A 20,225-nucleotide genomic window follows, 5' to 3' on the forward strand; every position below is an offset into this window, starting at 1 on the left:
TGTATATAGAAATAACTAAAAATTGCAAAAAACAGTAAGTAGTATAAATAAATTTTATTCCAAATGTTCATATTTAGATATCATATGCTTAAAAACATGATGATTACATTAACTATGGTTGGTTAAGTTTCACTCATTGTAACCACCTTCAAAAGTAGAAGAGTTTGGCTGAGAATTTTGTGTTGATAGTTGATGCTTGCAGCTATGGAGGCAAACACAGTGGAAAACTGATCATCTGTGAAAACTGATTTAATCTTTTGAGTAGATTTAGGCCTCTATGAGGTCCATGACAGATTTATATTCTGGAAGCAAAGTAACTTCATATCCAAAGGTGGCACACTGATTCCAAATTATAATATCCATTAAATTCCTCTTTCTGCTACATCTTCATTGTTCTTGAGTAAAGCCTTGATTATTGCATACTTATGGGCTTTTTTTTTACTTGTTCTCGAAGCACAGAACTTAAAAGAGACTATATATATAAAACCAAAGGAAATGTGAAGAACCATGAACACTAGTATGACTACAGTGCTATGCCTTCCTAAGAAGAAATAAAAAAGAAATGGCAATCAATTCATGGTCTTGATTCTGACTTGTAGTCTAAAGCAAATTATTAAGGCATGTAATATATTGCATTTCCTATTTATTTGTCTACCTATTATTTAAGTTTAACATAATCCCTCTACTGTTCTTTGAGAATTTCACCTTAGCACCCTAATTCTCCTCACCTTCCAGTACCCCATATCCTATAAGGCCCATAAGAAAAATTTTAAAATACCAAAAAAATAAAAAAAAATAAAAAAATAAAAACAAACAACAACAACAAAATCCTCTTTAGTTCTCTAATTTGTTCACCCTTCCAACACTGCTCCATTCACCATGGTAGAATTGAAAGCCACAGTGTGTATAGTATATACTTTTATCCAAACAGATTTATAGCAAATGTTCATTGTAATGTATCATTGTTCTGGTTGTAAGCATCTGGCTTTGGGTACACCATCATTCCTGGATCCTCATGAAAACTCCTTCTGGATATCCTTCAACAGGTCCCCCTGAGTCATGGAGATCCTACAGGTATCATTCTATAGTACCAGTACCTTCATGAGCTTCAGATGGAGTAGATGTTAGTGTGGACCAATCCAATCCCTGGCTGTGTGCCAGATAAGTCTAAACCACTGGTGCTGACCCGTCAAGTGAGGAATAGAGCTCATGACATCTGGGGCAGTTCTCAGATACCTGTGGTAAGGGGTGAGTTTATCCCTCCCCATTGTGGGAGCCAACTCTCTCCCATTAGGGTCAGGAACATCTCTCTTTCTGTAATGCCCAGTGAAGGCCAGGACCCATTTTCTAGGGCCTGTGAAGTGCAGGCAGATGCAGCATAGCCCTCTGATTTCATGATGCATTGTCCCTATGTCCCTTTTAGGTGACACAGGTACAAACAGCAACCTTTTCCAGGTGCAGCAGGAAAATGGACCCATACATGGACCTCAGCAACAGCTAAGGACCAGGTAACGTACTGTCTCTGGGTGGAAGCACAGGCTACTCATAGCAAGTTGGCTCTGGTGGCAGCACAGTCTCTGAACACCAACAAGGCCACAAGTTATGGCCCCAACACCAGGCTTCAGTGTGACCTTTCATAGTAATAAAGTCCTTAGACTTCAACTCAGTCCCAGCTGCAGTAGGACCATGGACCCAATATGTCTTGATATCTCCATTACTCCAGGTGGTAGCACATGCTACTAAGATCAGCATGGTTCCAGAGGCAACATGGACCTCTGAAACTAACATGGCCCCAGACCTAGGACATTTGTATGACCCTTGATGCCAACAGGAGCCCTGAACTGCAATAAAGCCCAATAAAGACCCTGGCTGCAATAAAGCCACAAACCCAGACATGACTCCCAGATGCAGTCCATGTGCAGGTGTCACCTTGGTAGAGGGTAGTAGTAAATGCTATTCACTCCTCTACAGCCCTGGCTACAGCATGGCCCTTGGGCACCAACATGATCCCAGGTAGCTGATCAGACCACAGGAAACCACCCAGCTCTCAATTATAGAAGGGACCACAGTCATAGAGTCAGATGCTTACTGCTATAGGGCCATGGACCCAGATAAGGCTCTTGGAAACAGGTTGTTCCTGAAATCACCATGGCCCAGGGTGGCAAGCAGGCATCCTACATCAGCCTAATCCTCACCTCCTTCATTTCTTCCATCCTGCCTCTCTAAATAACACAGAAACAATTCTTCTTCTCTTTGTTGCCATTGCTCCTCCACATAATGGGACCCATATACTCTGAATCACTAGGTCTGGGTGGGCCAAATGAATGTCTTCTCATCAGCCCAGGCCTTGAGGCTACCAACACTTCAGCCAAATTACACCCATCTCCGCTATTTTAATCAGGCTTTCACAATTTAGAGCCACTCACATATATATTGTATTCCCTACATTTCAAATTAATATAGACAACATTTGTATATCTATATTGCAGTCAGAGAAACTAAGACATAGGATATGTCAATCATCCCAGCAGTTAGGAGAAGTAGGCAGGATAACTGACATGCTTGCAGCAATCCTTCCCAGTATAGTGAAACCTTGTCTCAAAACCAGAGTAAAACTCAAGACAATAAAAATAATTTAAACAATTCCTCAAGATGATAATCAATGTCTCTGAAGTATTAAGATCAACATGCTTAAGCCCCTATGTGTTCTTTTTCCCTGCTCTGAAACATAGTTATTTATTTTACAAGCTTATAGAACTGTGTATTTACCCCATGACAGACACAGTAAGGCACAAAATGGTTAGGTTAGTTTGCTGTAGAAACTTGTATAGGTTATGAAGGCAATATAGCTTGCTCTATCTCCAACATATCAAGTTTGTTCAAATATTAATATCAGAGTGCATTATCATATAAATAAATGGTATTAGCCACAGAAGATTTACTACCATTATAACTTAACTTCCAATGAGGTATTCAACGTATTACTAGTAGTTTACAGAAGAAAAATTACAATGCTAAGGGAAAAAAAGTAACTATCCAAATAGAGAAAGAGCAACTGTGGGAGCTAGCACAATGGATAACATGACCCAGAATGCATAGATATTGTCATAATGGGAGTTTATGCAGCTGTGAGTAGATAAGATGTACTAAGGACATAGGGAGAGGCTATCTGCTATGTGTCCCAGGTCTTGGACAATCATAAGATGTAAAATAAGCAAACAAATTCATTCTTTTTAAATTGAGAGATAATATCAAAGTTACAAAATTGAAAGTAATTTGTCGCAGTCATAAAATTGTAAAATCCAGGCTTGTCTATGACTCACTCATATTCTGCTGCAGTGCAGTGTGCTTTGCTTATTTCCATTATCCATCCATGACCACTTGATTCAGCCTTAGGCCAATCTGACTAAAGTACCCATGGCACTTGTAACTGGTACTCAAGTAACTAATATTTGATAAGTGAAATGAGTGGAAGTGAGCATCATAATTCCAGATAGTTGCACTGAAGGAGAAAAGGCAAATTTACTACATCACCTTTTCATATACTGCTTGTTATATTTTAAAATAGGAGCAAGCCATGTTGGACCATGAAGATGAGCTTGTTCTGGTTAGGTAGATCCCCATTTCCCTACATTCTTGTACCACAAAATGGGCAAAATGAATGGTTTTAGGAAGCAGTGTTACTTCCAATAAACATATCTTATATCTACTTATTCCATTTCTAGCTTGCGTCTTGTTAAAGAGATCAAGCTACAGAAAGAAACTAGTAAAACTACCTTTGGGGATATATTCCAGTATACTATGAAGAATTTTGTAGGGATTATTTGAAACATTGAGATAGACCTTCTCTGAAAACTGGTACACTAAACAAAATCAGATACCTCAAAAGTGACAGTTTGATAAAACTTTAAACTAAATGATAAATCAGATATATGAGGTAGCCAATTGCTATCCCTACAAATAGTCTTTCTCCTAATTCTATAAACAACTAAAAACTGGTTATAGTAAAAATAGTAATTCTATTTTAAAATGTGTAGATCTTGACATCCTTTCTTTAATTAAGAGTATAACTCATTTGCATATATTATTCCTCAATGGTGAAAGAATCTTGGATAATAGCATTCATCACTTCAAAGTCAATTTATTTGTTTTTCAATGTGTGATTGTGTTATGAACAGTTTCACCCCAGCCTGTCCATAATCACATCAGCCCCAAAATGACACACAGTGATGCTGTATTAATGATGAAACTGTTACCACATTTTTTTATTGGCTACCTATGTCTTAAATATTAACTCATTTCTATTAATCTAAGTATTTCCATGCAGTGTTTACTTACCAGAGAGAGGGTCTGAACCTCTTCTCTCATGTCCTACATCTTGACAACACTCTACTACATCTCCCAGAATCATCCTTGTCTCCTAGTCCTGCAAGTTTTGCTTTCCTTTAGGCCAACAATGCTTTATTCATTAACCAATTAAAGAAACATATTTACAGAATGACATCTTCCATCATCTTTATTGTCCATTTTCTATTGCACACTACTCGAAAAAAATCACCTCATATTCAACTCTGGATTTGTACATTATAGAAGTGTATCAGGCATCCTGTCAGAAATTAGGAAAGATGACATTAATCAATTCATTTATAACTAGTTTCTGATAATTATGCAAAAGCAGCACCATGCAGAGAATTGCAAAGGGTATTATAGTTTACATGGATAAATAAAGCTAAATAGTACACTAGATGACAATGATAGTAACTGACTTGAAAACATTTATGTCAGCAAGAAGGAGAAATTTATTAGCATATCTAGGGATTTTTTGAGGTGAAATGCTTTTCAATGATTCATTTCTAAAAATAAATGAACAAATAAATTTTATTTGAATTTACAACAAGCTTGTTCCCTCACCCTCCGCTCCTCCCCTGACACATCAGACATCAGATCCCATATCTCATACCAGGCTCTCTTGCACAAGGCAATGATGAGGATAGAAGCCTCAGAGTTTCATAAGAAACACCACATCAACAGCAAAGGTTTAAAAAAGGATTTTTCTATCACTTGGCAAGAAACCAAGGAAATAGTAAGGAAATGTCTTACTTGTTCATTCTATAAGCAAACTCCTTTACCACCAGGCAGTAACCCTAAAGGTGTAAATAGGAATAAAGTATGGCCAATGGATGTGTTTCATTTTGAAGAATTTGGAAAATTAAAATATGTATATCACACTATAGATACATTTTTCATGGGTTCAATTGGCCACTGCCATGAGCTCTGAAAAAGCTGATTCTGTTATTACACACCTATTAGAGGTAATGGCAATTATGGACATACCTGTACAAATAAAAACTGACAATTCTCCAGCATGTGTTTCTAGCAAATTGAAACAGTTTTTTGAGTATTATAACATAAAACACATAACTGGTATACCACACAATCCTACAGGACAAGCAGTAGTTGAGAGATCCAACCGTACTTTAAAAGAAATGCTCCATAAACAGGCAGGGCGAACCAAGACAACCAAACACAGATTACATAATGCTTTATTAACATTAAACTTTCTTATTGCTGATGAAAAAGGAAAAAGAGCTGCAGAAAGACACCAGGCAATAGAAAAAAACATATGAACTAAATTAGCCAGTGTATCTCACAGATGTATTGACCTCAGAAGGGAAACCAGGATATGGTTATGTTGGGGTAGGGGTTTCACATTTGCATCTACAGGAGAAGAAAAACTATGGATACCATCTAAGTTGATCAAGATCTGAGTTGAACAAGATAAACATCTTAATGAAGAAAAATGACAAATCATCCAACAAATTAGGTCCCATGAGATGTACGGAGACCTCTCAAAGGTAGGGGAAGTGTTCTGTTCTTGTTCTTACAGGAAAACAGAGAAAACCTATCTTCAAACAGCCAAAAGACACTTAACATGTAGGTACCTACAGAAATGAAGACAGCTCTCCAGAAAGACCCACTTAATGAAGATGAATCTGATTTATGGTAAAAATATTTAATTCTAGTAAACTACTTCTATACAGAAACCTATTTCTCTTTACTATCTAATATTCCTGTAGTCCCAATTCATGTAAACCATTTCTGGCTTTGGAGTTGGATTTGGCCTTCCTTCTCTAAATTCAAGCATGTTGTTGATATTAAATTTACAGTTTCTGTCTTATATCAAGGATCCAATTGGTGTAAGTCAGAAGAAAATAAAATCTGGGGACTCATTTTCTTATACACAATTTTCTCTCTGAAATCCTAATTTTCTCATGTACATTTTAATGCTTATTGTTGCCTTTCCCTATATGCATACCTTAAAACTTGAAAATTTTACTTTGATATTGATGTTTACATTTTCCACAAGGAATAATAAAAATTCCTAACAGCAATATTTTAATTCTCTGGAAAGAAAATGGGGCCCCAATTTGACAGTTCCACTTGACTCAACCTGATGCATGTGGACTACAAACTTACCCCTACATCTCGTTTGAGACTTTTTTGCTCTAGACAACTCATGGCTAGCTACCTGTAATGGTGCAGCTTCTTATTTCACCCTGGAAAATTTCAAATAGAACTCCAGTCAAGCATTTCCTGCCACACAGTAACTATCTACATATGTCAAATCCAGTTTTGTTGAGAAATTTGGTTGCTTAAATTTTTCTTCCTACAGGATACCATGGAGCAATCATCACCCCATTTCAGCAGGAAGTAATCTTAAAATGATGACACCTCCTTTCCCTTTTCTTGGAATTTAGGGATAATATTCATCTTCTTAGGGTTGGTTTTAGCTACTTAGAGTTGGGTATGGAAGGTCATGCTCAGACTCAGGTTTATGTCTTTTAGACAGGAATAGGTAATTGCTGGGAAAAGTAAGGTTTAGAATGGATATAGGTAGATTAGCCTATCTTCTTGTGAATTATTTAGTAGAATGAGATATTAGTAATATATAGCTTACATTGTTATATATTCTTATTTGTGGTAATCTATGTAAAATTAAGTTCATATTCCCTTCCCAGAAGAATTGTACATTTTGTCATATTGTGTAAAATCTTTCCAATTATGATGTTTTATGCACATTGTATTCTTTTACTTATGTTCAAGACATTTTGTATATTGATACAATTTGGGATATTTTTATCATGCTGCCCTTTATAGTTCTACCTCTTGTCTAGACATTTCTACTAGACATTTCTACTCTAACTCTATTTTAGGGATTTGCATGTATATATACATACATAGTTATATTGTTTAGGTATTTGTCCCTAATTTACTCAAGGAAATTTCAATCCATTTTTTAGCTAAATTCCTGAGTTTTACAGATTATATTCGCCCATGTTTCATTCACCTATGATATTAGTCAGACATAGATGCTCAATCTTCAATCACTTTATGGACATGCAGAACATGGCATTTAAATGCTTTAATGTTAGTACTCCATTGGCATGAGACAGTGTTGCTCCTGACAGCACCATGCACTTTCCCGAAAATATGTTGGACACTGCTGTTCCTTCTGGAATTGAACATTTACCTCTTGCAGGGGCCATTTCAAGGCCAAGATTTATTAGTTAAGATAGATATGTCAGCCTCTGTGTCAACAATCCTTTCAAACAGTCTGTTATTCATCTTAACTATCAATTTAGGCCTTTGACTGTTTATAGAGGCTTGCCAAAATATACGTTTATTGTTTCCTTCTTTGATGTTTGATTCAACTCTCATCACTAGTTTGTCATCCAGATCGGTATGAGTTTTTACAATAGGCACAGGAGTTTCTAATTGTCCTGTAGGAGATTGTCCTCCACAGTTACTGGGAATGTTTGGACCACCTTTGACATGGGGGCCTTCAAGAGGACCCCCAAGGAGGTTTCCAATAGTAAAGGGTTTCCTTGCTTATCTCTGGTTGATATACACTCATTAGTCCAGTGTCAGCCTTTGCCATACCTTCTATATAACCCAGAAGGCTGAGGCCTTCCGTTCAATTCATTCCTTGGACAGTTATTTCTAGAGATGCTTTGCCTATAATTTCTTTTTAGATGTCCTATCTTATCACAGTTATAACATCTGGCATTTTCATATCTTTTCAACCCTTTGGAGATGGCTTCTCCTACCCAAGCTTCTATGTTGCCATAGTTAAGACCTCTGTTATCATGACGTCTTTTCAGACCTATAGATTTGGCTTCTTCTACCCAAGCTTCCGTGTTATTGTCATTATACTCAATGTTGGCTTTATATACGACAGATTCATCCAAGGGTGCTGATCAAATTTTTAAAGGCCAAAGTCCTTTTTGCACTGTGAATCCACATTCTCATAGTCTAATGATTCTATGAGTATTCACCTAGAATCTATGTCGGCTACCTCTAATTGTACTGCCCTAGATAATCTTTCCAGAAACACAATAAAGTGTTCTCTAGGTCCTTGCCTTATCTTGGTATAGGAGTCTATCCTCTCCCCTAATTCATGAACCTTATCCCAAGCATTCAGAGCAGCTGTACTGCATAGAGACAAGATATGTTCATCACATGCAGCTTGGGTTTCTGGGTCAGCATAAAGACCCTCACCAAGAATTTTATCTTGGGGAGCTTTATAACATTTCTTTAAGTCCTGAAGTACAAGAACTTTGCTTCCTCTCTCCATAAAGCCCTCCATTGTAATTGAGAGCTGTTTTCAAGGACAGTTGATATTAATTGATCCCAATCCTTAGGGGTTACCTTATTATTCCTTGCCCATGATTCTGTTAATTGATTCACATATGGTGAGTGCATGCCATAAGAGACTATTGTTTCCTTTATACTTTTTAAATCTTTCATAGATATTGGTTCCCACTGGTATGCAATGACACCTTTTGGGTGTTTTTTCGTTGATGGTTTTTCATTATAGATATAGAGAAAGCTCCCTGACACTGTGTAGAGAATATTAAGTCTTTTCATGCCCTGTTACCTGCAGTTCTTCTTCTGATGTATAAGATTAAAGGTCTTCTAAGGCCTGAAATCTATTCACCATTGCTTCTTTGAGTGTCTGAACTTCTTGAGTCAAATAACTTTCTAGAGATTTCCTTGCATTAGTCAGTTTCTTACTTTCTCCAACTATGAATGATTCTATGTTTTTAATATTCTCATTCTTAGTTATTATCTGAATGGCATGTAAACTGCCTTCCAGAAACAATGTTCTATCTGCTAGCTTGCCATTATCCTCAGACATGGAAGAGATTCTATCATCTAGTCTTTCTATCGGATGTTCCAGTTTTTTAAACTTGTAGTTTCATCCGACCAGGAACGCGCCATTTCTGCTAGAGTGTTAATGCATTGCATTGTTTCTGTTTTAGTTATTTACATGGAACAAATTCTGTTTTCTAACTGGTCATTTTTCTGTTCAATGTTTTGTATTCTATCTGTCAGCTCTCTATTGCCATCTTCCATATTCTGAACCTTTTTTCCTAAGTACTCTATGTTTTGCATTCTGTTATTTTCAATGTTTTGAATCCTTGTTACTAAGTTTCCTATGGTATGTACAGGTTCTTTATTTTTTGCTCAAATCTCAAACCAATTCTTCAAGAATATCATACTAATGATGAAACCCATTGCTATTACAAAAAAAATGTATATATTGGTCCATTCATAATGTTCTTCTGCTAAAATTCCTTCAATATGAAGTAAAAGAATTCCTAAATTCCTGCATTGTAAAATTATCTGCCATAGGTATGGAACAATTGATCTCAGATATTATATCAGCTTAAATTGCAAAGGATGTTACAATTACCTTAGGTGTAATTCTGCTGTTCTGGACATTTGATGTTTTTAGTTGTAGATCTCAATTTGTGGTAGTTATGCCTGGAGGTGTACCACCAAATATCATCCAGCAGCAAAGGATCCTTCCGATCCTGGTTCTATCCAAAAGTGAACCACAAAATAGTGTGAAAGTGTACTACCAAATAGCTTCTGGGAGCAGATGATCCTTCTGATCCCAGTCCCTGTAGAATAGTTCTTAACAAACTAACGCAAGCAAAATTTTGTTAAATAAAGTAGTGATGTTTTACACATTGCTGGGACCCCAGGGCTAACAGGTGCTGCCTGCAACTGGTGCCGCCAGGCCGAAAGCACACAAACAGGGCATTGCACAGCAACACAGGAGTGGGGACAGGTGCAGCAGTGCTCTGTGCAAATACAATGTGAGGGAATGGGCAGGAGATGAGCAGTGGTCTCAGAGCCATAGTGGATATAAAAGGAATTAGGGCAGACACAAATGTCTTACAAGCTGTGGTGTGTCTGCCTGGTTAGGCAAGATATCCCTGTTCAGTGATGGTGGGGGAAGGGAAAGGCATTTGCCACCTGGGTGAATCCCAGGTCCTGTGAAAATCCTGGTCCTGCTTCTGACACCAGATATCATGGTTTAATAAGGATCAGGAGAAACAGGCCAAATAGATGTTTATTTAGGGAGAAATAACTTACAACCTAGACAGATAAACACCAGCAGGTTCCACCTGATGCTCTCCTCTCCGTGTCCCACCAGCAGAAGGGCATTCCCCGGCTCCTCCTCAGACCTGGTTCCACAGGCCACTTCTGCCCCTGGCTCCACCCCCCCCAAAATGGGCTTGGTCAGTGCCACAGAAGGATACAATGTGACTATCCCACTAGTCTCTGGTGCCTCTGATCCTATCAGCTTGCTATTCTATATTCATGTGAATTTCATTCACAATGTTTTGCATACTTAGCTCCTTTTCATGTCAGATTTTAGCTCAAATGTCACTTTTCAGAAATGCTTCTCTGGGAGGTTATTTAAAATTCTTTTACATCCTCTTCCCCACCCAAGTTCTATTTATATATAATCCTCTATTTCCTACATATGTTTTTATACTTTAGTAGTCCATTATTTTTCTGTCTCTTCTTCAAGTGATCATAAATTATTCTCAGTAGGAACTCAATTTTGTTTGTTACCATATCCTCATTATTGAAAATATACCTTGAGAGAAAGGATAAATTTATTAAGTACTTGATGGACATAACAATCAATACTATGTGCTTTGAGTTTTATTTGTGCTAGTACCCACACAAAATAGGCTCTGTTAACTGTGTATTATATGTGAATTTCATTGAAGAATTTATTAAAAAAATAAGGTAAGGTATGAAATGATTCTCAGTGGGGAGTTAAAAGAAGGAACATCAAGATGTGAACTTTGAAAAGTATTCCTGTGATCATTGTATAGTAATTTTCTAATCAGATTTGCCCCTATAAAATTCACCATTTTAAGTCATAACTTCGAGTTCTTCCAAATCACACCATATTTGCACTGAAAAGCTCTAAAGTAAATATGAAGTTAAAGGGGAGTAGTTTGGCCCACAATTCTTTAAGGTCAAGTATTTCTTATAAGAGAAGGAAATTGAATAGGTAAGTGGGGAAGATCACAAGAAGACAGAGAGAAATCAGTCATCTCTGAGTCACAAACAGAAATGTCTCAGGAGAAAGCAACCTGCATTCATGTCCATCTCTTTTTTCTCTAGCTCTGGATGTAAGAAAACACATTTCTCCTCTTTAAAACACAAATTATGCATTTTACATCCTGACTGAAGTTTCCCTTCCTTCCTCTATGTCCAGTCCCTTCTATATCTCCATTCTGCTCCACCCCCATACATTCTTCTGTTTCTATCAAGGAAAGAGTGGGCCTCCACAGATATCAATAGAACATGGCATATCAAGTTGTTGAGCATCTTGCCTTGCATTAAGCAAAGTTATAACTAGTCACAATTAGAGTAAACACAATTTAACTGTAATGATGCCTACCATATTGTACTATACTCAGATTTGTTTCTAGCCCAAATAAAGGGGTTTCATCCAGTACCTTGTGGAAAATGATGCAGAGAACCATAGTAAAACACTATGCCAAGCTCAGAGAATCCTTCTGAAGAGACAGGTGAAGGAGTGTAACAGTCAGAGAGTTTAAGAACACCACAAGAAAACCTTTTCTGTTCTTTTAGTGATCCGTAGAGTATGAAAATTGTTGTCTTAATAACAATTGGAAGGAAGAAACTGAGTCAAAGAACCATTATGGACTCAAAGGAAAACTAAAATTTGGTGAAGAGCCATATAGACTGACATTTACTTTGTATGGTGACACTAGTGATAGCCAACACAGTTGGAAAAATGAGACAGAAAATGAAAGAAAAATGTGCAAAGCATGGTAAGACAAGGAAAATAAAGGAAATTCTTCCTTCAGCGGCACACGCTAAAGCAAAGGAGGATGAGTGCTCCTGTGCAAGGCAGGATTTACTGAAGTTACTGCTTTATGTCAAATGTGAACTGAAAGCTAACAATGCATGGGACTGATCACAGGCATCTTATACCAACTGGAAACAAGAGAGGCTGTTTTCAGGGTAGTCACTGTTATTCTAACCCTGCTTCCATACATGAGATACAAATTCTCCAGAGACTAAATCATAATAAATATAAAATATTAAACACCAGAGGATATTAACTATCTCATCTAACAGTTTAAACAAACACTTCCAGAGCTTTGTAAAAGCAGGACAGGTCTGCTTTTTAAATCTGTAACCAGATGTGATTACTGGTCTTTGTTTCTGCCACAATGATGATGGAGAAGAAAAATTAATTGCAATTTTGATGAATGAAATGCCCAACATAATAATAGTTTTCAACAGATCATTGTTTTCACTCTTTAATTTCCACCCAGCAAAAGTTTTATTTCAATGGTACATCATCATAATTGCCAATTTTATAAACATCAGGCAGTGCAGGTGCATGTGAAAACTCACTCTCTGCTGTAAACTCAATGGACACCAAGAAAATATAGAGGTGATTATGGAACTGTAGAATTTCTTTGGAGGTTCGAACAATATCTTCCCTAAACAAACAGAAAAAATCTGGAATACATCTGGGTCATCCAGCAGCCAATTGTGTTCATTAGTTTTGTGTCAGTCTGACCAAAACACCTGACAAAACAACGTAATGGAAGAAAGATTCGTTTTGGCTTGTGGTATTAGAAGTTCAACATCATGGGAGACATATGATAAATTTGCAGACAGTGGGAGCCTGTGGCCTTGGCGTTTCATATCACAGTGACCAGGAAGTACAGCAGGGGAATGAAATTATCAACTCCCTTTAGAGTTACCCAATTACATCATAGACCCCACATCCTAAATGTTCCATGTTTTCAGCGCAGAAGTGGGTGCAGATCAGGACAAACTTTCAAAGCATTAGGGGCATTTCATATTTAAACCACAATAAAAAACCTGTGTACATAGAGTTAATATTTAGCCATATAATAATTTATTTCTATTCCCTATCAGTTCTATTCCCTATTTACTATTCTTAAAAATTAGAATCCTTGGGAGAGTGAGGCCTTCCATGGGGAGTCTTCAGTGTCTATGATATCATTTGGGGCAGGACCTAGGCTCTTCCCCATGTGTCTAGGCTAAGAAAGTATTCCTCTATGAGGAATGGGCTCCCAAAGTCCATTCATATACTAGGGATGATTACTGATATATTACTAGAGGCCCCACAGACTGCCCAGTCCTCCTCACCAACACCCACTTTCAGGGGGTCTGGTCAGTCCTATGCTGGTTTCCCCCATCAGATTGGGGTATGTGACTCCCCCTTGTCCTGGTCAGCTGATTCTGTGGGTTTCTCCAGCCTGGTTTTGATCCCTTTGCTCATCAATCCTATCTCTCCCTGTAATTGGATTCCAGGCACATGGGGGAGTTCCTAGGCCCTGCCCCAAATGATATAATAGACTTTGAAGACTCCCCATGGAAGGGCTCATCCTCCCTGGGGAGCAGAAAGGGGATGGTTTGGAGTTTTGTGGGGGTGACAGGGGAGTATGGGAGGGTGAGGGAACTGGTATTGAGATGTAAAACTACCTTTCTTCAAATATAAAAAAGGGGAAAAAAAGAAAATTAGAATTCATCTGCAGATGTCCTATAAGTATTTAATTAGATATAATTAGTGAATGTCCCATGATTTATGTATAAAATGAGTTAATGACAGGTCAATGCATGGGTGGAACCACTCCTATAATTAGAATTTTGTGATTACAAAGGCATGATGACTGCACAAAAGTCTGTCACTGAATCCTCAGATTGCACATTACAATAATACTTGTTTTGTTTTGATTGTTTTTATGACAGCATGGCTTTCTTTATTCCAGAAGATGGAAGATTATAGAACTTCCAGTGACTTGCCAGGCAGTGAGTTATCTCTGTCATTTCTAGGGTTTATATACTATCCTTCTGTGGTCTTTGATGGAGTTGAAGACAGATAGTTATGGTTATAGTTTTCCTTAGTTAAGCTTAAAGATAAGTTACATATAGGACTTTAACTCACAAAGATAAAATAGATGATGGAATATTTAATTCAATTCTTGTTAAATGTTAATGAACTAAATAGTGTTAACTGTGATTCTCATTTGATAACTGTTATGTGATATATTTTGCTATGTTAAAGTTAAAACCCTTCTTTTTATTTTAGACAGAAAAGAGTAGATGATGGGAGATGTCATTCTGTATATGTTTCTCATACTGGTTAATGAAAAAAGCACTGTTGGCCAATAGGAAAGCTAGATAGGCGGGACTAGGAGGAAAGAGGAAAGAGGAAGGAGAGGAAAGATGGAGAGTCTGGAGAGAATAGAACCGCCAGCTGCCTCTCACTGGTAAGACCATGTGGAAATACATAGAAATGGGTTAATACTTAAGACAGAGCTAGACGATAAGAAACTAGTACCTGGCCAACAGAATTATATCAAATACAGAGTCTCTGTGTGTTAATTGGGGCTGGCGCAGCAGCGGGACAAGACCAGGCGGCGGGTGAAAAAACCATACTATGTACTTGGATAAGTTTTCTGTTTATATATGCACCTACTTTGTGCATAAGGACACAGGTTTTAGCTTTCTGTCATTAACTCAGGCACAAATCTAAAATCCCCAGTTCAAATGTAATATTCTTAATGTTTCCATGATCTTTTTTAAAGATCAGTAAATATATATATATATATATTTTGGTCTGTGTCCAGTAAGTGTGTCAGAGCAAATCAAGAGTCATATAAGCAAGAAAAATGGTTACAAATACAGAATTATTTTAAATAAAAAAATTCCTAACCAAAGCATGCCTCCTACTTAGTTATTAAATTATTATAACTTTGAATATAGAAGTAACATTTATGCAATATTAAACTAAAAGAATAGTTATAAATCTTTCACTTCTAGTGGCACATTTGCTGTTGTTTGCTTTGTATTATTTGGTGTGTGTGTGTGTGTGTGTGTGTGTGTGTGTGTGTGTGTTATGGCTTTACACAATTCCACCTCTGGAAATACTTTTAGTAAAATGAATTTAATGAAACTAATTTCATATACAGACCTTTCTCCCATACTCCCGGTCAAACTGAAATCCATTTTTATTAGAAAATGTTCCATGCTTTAGATAATATGTCCAAAGTTAGGCAAAATATACTCTGTGATTTTAGAATATACATTTTAAAAATTGATAATAAGATAGTTCGTGGTGGCCCATGAATTTAACTCCACCACTTGGGAAGAAAAGAGAGTCACATCTCCATGAGTTAGAGGACAGACTGGAATATAGAGGGACTTCTAATACAGCCAAAACAGTTACATAGAGAAAAAGCAAGTAGCAGAAGCAACAGCAACAACAAAAAACAACATCAAAAAAGTTAATAATAAGAATAAAAGACGCTGAATTTGGCTATGTTTATTAATATTTGGATTTATAATTTTCACACATCATTACTATTTAAATATTTGAAAATATCCATCATGTGCCATTTAAATTTTTATCTGAACTATAATTGTATGATTCCAAGTGTTTCTGTTTTCTACAACACAATTTCAGTATAATACATATAATAACAATAAAACAAAATTTAGGAGACACATGGCTGGATGGAGGTGAATGAGCATAGTCTGTTTGCTATGTGGAAAGAAAAGAATAAATATATAAAAGTTCTAATGCTAATAAATGTTATGAAGGAAAATATGAGAGATATGAGAGTGTCATATTAGAAAATTAAGAGACCTTAACTAACAGGGAAATTGTCAAACGTAACAAAACCATTTCCTTAAACAAAAGAAATATGTTCCAGAGAAATGTTACAGAGACACTTGGCAAATTGAAAGAACATCTTGGCAATATATATCCAGGAAAAAGTCTGCCTCCTCAGCATATAAACAGCATGTAAAATGGAAGATTGTAATATGAATAAATAAAAGAACCAGAGACAAATATTGGAGTTGAGACTTCAAGCTAAATATCAGAAAAGCAAACAGCTGGCCACTAGATACTTACCTCTACCTCAGGCTGAATGGGTTAATCCAATGTCCATGAGTCTTACCAAGCCTCATCCTGTAACCTCTCCTTAGTGTGGCTGGTGAGTAATTGCCTCTCTAGGCCTTCCTTCTGTGTTATATTTGGATTAAAGGTGTGAGCTATAATTCTGTTTCAAACTGATTTCACTCTTGTTCAGGTTTTGGTATCCTTGAATTCACAGAGTTCCATCTACCTCTTAATTCTGAGTCTTAGGAATAAATGTGTATTTCCCCACCTCCTCGTTTCTGGTTGCTGAGATTAAAGATTTGTGCCTGGCTTCTAAGGGTTGTGACTGACTTTGCTTGCTGAACCCTCCTCAGTTACGCTTTAATAAATCATAAATATCACTATAGAAAATACTTTTATTAGCCACTATAAAAGATCCATGTAGTACACCAGAAAAAAAAAAAAATAAAAAAAAAAAAAAAAAAAAAAAAAAAAAAAAAAACCAAAAAACTTCACAGGTTTCCTATGTAATGATAGTAAAGAATTTGAAATAATTTGAATTTGGAATATAGTTTAATAAACTCTTGTTTACTCTGTTTTAATTTTGTAATATAATTGTGTAAAATGCTTACATTAAATATAATCATATTTTGTATTATACATTGTAATTTTTGTATAATAGAAAATATGATTAATAAAAAGGTAAAAGGTGCATAAAAGTCTAAAAGTTTTACCAGGGATTTAGAGTTTGTGGAAAATGAAAACAAAAATATTATTGTAAACATATCAGAAACAGTCAAATTTACTCACAGAAAAAGGGGAAATAAAACATCCACTGACATGTCTTTTTATACCTCAACAAAATCTTGGAAATAATTGTAAAAGAATAGTAAATTTCTTAAGCAAAATTCTTGAAAGACTTATAACAAAATGGTCATTTATCACTGAGAAGGCAATGAATTTCTCAAAAAACTACAAATGGATTCACCTTTAGAGCACTGAATACTAGAAAAGCTATAAGAGTGATGTGTCTATGAGACGTTATGATAAAGATTCAGTTTCATAAGTATCAAAAAATATATGAACAAGCTACTTGAAAAGGTATTTTGGACCACATTAGAACATTTTCATGGCCCATTAAGAGGCAACAAAAATTAATTAACATGATAGCCTTAGTACTTCTCATCATAGATTGTAATTATAGAAACAAAAGAACAAATAGATGAATGTACAAGTAGGTGGCAATATGTGCCATCAAAGAAGAAATTAGACTATGTTATGAATGCCTCATAACTTGTGAGAAAAAAGATAGAAAAGACAGACACAAAAAATATGTTACTTCAATACTGCAAGTGAACAAATAGGAAGGAAAGAAATAAGTGTTTTTAATATTTAAATTATAATCCAGTTACTTGTTACCAATTCATATTTCAATATTTCATAAAAATTATTGAATAAAAATAAAAATTATAAATTTGATGCTAAACTATAACACATCATTTTACATAATATTGAAAATTCAAAGTGCTGGGGATCTATAGCTTAATTGATTTAGTGCTTGCCTTCCACAAGTGAGGTCATCAGCTTGAATTCCACCACTACAAAATAAATAAATAATCTCAGTTATTTAAAACACTGTAAATCACTAAGAGCAAATGAAATATTCTTTATATGACTTTCAGTTGGCTTACATGCCAATAAATTTATTCTAAGGTAAGAATGAGTTTCAAAGGAATCTTAATTTTAGCTTCACTAACAGTATTAGTGACTTAAGTAAAAAACGTTTTCATGTATTACAGAAAAAAATTGAACTTGTACACATTCTAATAGTCTTAAATTTCAAAAGTTCTAAATAAAAATTAAATATAATACATGGAATATGAAAACCAAGGAAGTATGTATCAGTTTTGATTCAGATTGAACTGTCCAATGTTTTATGAAAATGGTCTTTCAAGGTATTTGTACAAAATGGCTCAGAGTCAATGTTACATCAGTGTCAATTCACACTTCTAATTATCAAGGTATACTTTCTACTTGCAATTAATTGTTTTTCTTTCAATAGATTATTTGAGTAACTGGAAGTGTCTGGACTTTGATAATGAAAATGTAAAGTGAGCTGAAAATGACTGAGGCTAAGAAAATATAGAAAATAACATCATGGAATTTCCATGAACCAAATACAGAGCCATTTTATCCTTTGAATGAGTAATTAATAATGTTAGACATGATCAAAGCACTTTAAACATAAATAATATCCCAATCTACAAGGCTTGTAGTAGTGAAGACTGGGAAAGAATGATACAGTGTAACAGAAAAGAAAAAAAAAACTTTACAGATAAAAGACTAGTTTATAAAAGAAGAGAATATGATAGCATTAGAAAATATATTTGGGGCCAGAGATCCACCTATCTCTGCAGGTCCACTCGGAGTTCCTGCGGGCAAGATCCTTGACCCCCAAATCTGGGCTCCTGCAAAAGAACGAGGTCTCAGTAGGAGAGTGCCAGTTTCCAGTGAGATCCCACTCCATGCAAAACCTTCTCAAGTTCCAGCCCAGCCCAAGTCCTCTTCCACCAGCTATTGGCCAGAGGTGAGTCTGGGCCCAATTGGGGCTGCCGGTCCCTACAACCTCTTTGCCCCCCTCCCCCGCCTGAACTCCCTGGATTGGTCCCTGATCCTGCTGCTCCTGTCTCTGGTCCCCATCAAGAGCACCCTTGGAGTTCTGATACACCCCCACCCATCCCCACCTACAGCCTAACCCCCTACTCTGTGCCCTACCCCACTTACGGTCCTGCCTCTCTGGTTGAGCACTGGAACAGAGGGTGGAGCCAACAGTCCACCCTACTTCAGAGACTTCTCTGAGCAACTCCTAACAAAGGAGAACTGACTATCCACGTGGGACCACCTATAATTTCCACCAGCTTGGTCTATGACCCCGCCTCAAGTCCTCTGGAGTCCCGGGCCCCTCCCAGAGATCCACCTATCTCTGCAGGTCCACTCAGAGTGGAGATCCTGCTGGCAAGATCCTTGACCCCCAAAACCGGGCCCCTGCCAAAGAACGAGGTCTCAGCGGGATAGCGCCAGTTTCCAGTGAGATCCCACTACCCTGCAAAACCTTCTCAAGTTCCAGCTCGGCCCTCATCCTCTTCTGCCAGCTATTGGCCAGAGCTATTGGCCAGAGCTATTGGCCAGAGGACCACTGTGAGTACCGGCTGGCAACTTCTTCTGGATCCTCATCCTTGACCCCATCCCTGGATCCCTGTCTGCGGAGAAACCTCCTAGAGAGCTTGGACCACACAGAGCTACAGATATTGAATCTCAGATCCACATAAGCCCAACGGGGAAGTACCATAGAGAGACAGAAGAGACACCACCAACACCTACTGGAAGAAACTATGGGAAGAAGGCAATACAAGAGAACACCTAACAACAGAAAGACAAACATGACACCACCAGAATCTAGGGAATCTACACCAACTAGAATGTAACACAATGACAAAGCTGAGGAAGCAGAAGGGTATGACTTAAAAATCACCATCATAAAAATGATAGAGGCCCTCAAAGAAGATGTGAGAAAATCCCTTAAAGAAATGAAGGAGAAAACAAACAAAAAAGTGGAAGAAATGAACAAATTCCTTAAGAAAAGTACAGAAAGCAAAGAAAAAACAATTAACCAGGTGAAGGAAAGGGTTCAAGACTTGAAAACTCAAATAGAGAAAATAAAGGCAACACAAACGGAAGGAAGACTGGAAATTGAAAAGCTGGGCAAAAAATCGGAAACCACGGACACAAGCATAGACAATAGAATTCAAGAGATGGAAGAGAGAATCTCAGGCGCAGAAGATAAACTAGAAGAAATAGATTCATCGACCAAAGAAAATCATAAATCCAATAAATCCTTAAGAAAATACATCCAGGAAATGTGGGACACCATGAAAAGGCCAAACCTAAGAAT

At 36.8% G+C, this 20,225-nt stretch overlaps 1 long non-coding RNA gene across 1 annotated transcript in view; it reads right to left on the reverse strand.

Annotated features, from left to right (window-relative positions):
• Positions 1-8,846, reverse strand: part of LOC127222204 (uncharacterized) — a 485,138-nt gene extending 476,292 nt beyond the window's left edge. The window contains exon 1 of the long non-coding RNA XR_007834530.1: positions 8,793-8,846. This is a non-coding gene — a long non-coding RNA (uncharacterized LOC127222204). The remainder of the gene's footprint in view (positions 1-8,792) is intronic.
• Positions 8,847-20,225: the final 11,379 nt, after the last annotated feature.

This window comes from Phodopus roborovskii, unplaced genomic scaffold (genome assembly GCF_943737965.1).
Source record: "Phodopus roborovskii unplaced genomic scaffold, PHOROB, whole genome shotgun sequence".
NCBI lineage: Eukaryota > Metazoa > Chordata > Mammalia > Rodentia > Cricetidae > Phodopus > Phodopus roborovskii.